Source organism: Sycon ciliatum, chromosome 8, assembly GCF_964019385.1.
Source record: "Sycon ciliatum chromosome 8, ocSycCili1.1, whole genome shotgun sequence".
Classification (NCBI taxonomy): Eukaryota; Metazoa; Porifera; class Calcarea; order Leucosolenida; family Sycettidae; genus Sycon; species Sycon ciliatum.
Genome location: NC_088650.1, coordinates 27,734,182 through 27,735,965, shown reverse-complemented (window position 1 = coordinate 27,735,965; position 1,784 = coordinate 27,734,182). Strand labels below are relative to the sequence as shown.

At 48.0% G+C, this 1,784-nt stretch overlaps 1 non-coding gene across 1 annotated transcript; it reads left to right on the top strand.

Annotated features, from left to right (window-relative positions):
* The first annotated feature begins 1,103 nt into the window (after positions 1-1,103).
* On the top strand, positions 1,104-1,175 carry Trnaa-ugc (transfer RNA alanine (anticodon UGC)). Its single transcript has one exon. It is a non-coding gene; the product is annotated as a tRNA-Ala (tRNA).
* Positions 1,176-1,784: the final 609 nt, after the last annotated feature.

The window sequence follows — 1,784 nt, the reverse complement described above, 5'->3', positions numbered from 1 at the left end:
GTCGACATAAAGAGGGTCAGCGCTCTATTCAGAGCTATTTTGAGCAGCAGGCAAAGCGTGTAGCCAGTGCTAGTGGCGAAGGTCAAGCGATAGATGAGAATGCAGACGCACCTGACTTGCAAGCGAAGTCTGCATGCAACGAGCAGCGCCGAGGAAGAAATCCTCAGCGAAGCTGTAAAGCCACCGTTGTTGGAAGCTGCTGGATCATCCAAAACTTACTTCAGTGACATGGGAGTGTGTTGGAAGAGATATGTGTTGGAAGGGATAATCTGAAAGTTGACGCCCACATTGGAATCCAGTCCCCCGAAATTTGCCGGACACGGAAAAGATTTCCGTCATCGACAATCATTGTGCGCCACCGAAGGCGAAGGATTTCAGTTCCCGTGTGTGTCCAGACGGATGGCAAACAGCGCCGCTTTCAACTATCCTTGTTGGAGGAGTTACCCTGGGTAGTCTTTGACCGGCGTGCAATGGTGGCTTCTGCTTGTCCTGTGTGATGTTTGCTCCTGATGATTCGAAACTTCGGCAGCTTTCAAGACTGAATGCAATCGTCATGCTGAACAAAACATCCATAAAAGCGGGGGAAAGTTCAGTCTTTTAAAATCAAAAATGCATAGCAATGGCATCGTCCAGCAGCTTGTGGATGTTAATTTCACCCAGTCTGAGGAGAATATGCAGAAACTCCGTGGATACGAAAAACAGCACTTCAATTGTGTGGAATGTTGGTTCATCAGTTGGCATGGGAACCACTCCTGGAGGCGAGCGGCGTACGCCCCTGCCTTGAGTGTGATTGGTGCTTCCACGACAACACTTGGCATATGACGAACTTTGGCGGATCCTTTGCTCCCGTGTAGACTCGCGAAAACGATACAAACCGAGACCACCTCGGATCAGCTTTGATCGTGTAAACGCACGAAAACGAAAAAATAAATGCGGGACTGAAAACGGAAAACTGGCCGTGCGTTGTCGTGTAAACGCAGCCTTATATTCCCTTGATAGTTCTTTGAAGGAGACGACTGTACGTTGCCCTTTCCGATTGCGACATCCTCGTGGGTAGAACATCTTTGTAAAAACACATCCGCATTTCAGGAACAGTATGTGCTGGGGGTTTAGCTCAGTGGTAGAGCGCTTGCTTTGCATGCGAGAGGCCATGGGTTCGAACCCCATATCCTCCATTTTTTCGCGAAGTTCCTGATTTTGTCCTCCTACCCACGTCAACTTGTAATTGTGCTCAGGCTTTCAGATTTGTGATACATGTAGATTCTATGAAAATCACGATGAATTGTGCCAAAAATTTGCAAGCACTCAACAAAGAAGGCACTTTTTCCGAGAAAATAAGATATTAACGGCGTAAAAACAGCAGAAAAAACGTGCACATCCTGATAGTGATAAGAAAACGGAATGACTTAAAGGGGCACTCCGGGAATTTTTTCGGTAGTGTGTTCTCTTCATGGGGGGCTTATATGGCCTGCAATGAATGGGGAATCACGAAAACTAGACCCAAAAAGTCGATATATGAAGCCAGGGAGGGCCAAGTTTGTCTCCTCCACGGAGGGTTTTGATGATGTCACGTGTGATTTGGAGCTCAATGCGCTCCCGGAGCTCGAATGGGAACACTGCTGAAACTGTCGAGGTGAAGCGCTGCAGGGTCGTTGTCAAGTTTGTTTCTTTCATGTCGTCGATGTGCCAGCTTCAGATTTCCTGTCCGTCATGCGGAGGTGCTGTGCTCCCGGCTGTTCAAACGATTCGAAGGATGGGGCATGCACACATTTGACGTGGTTTAT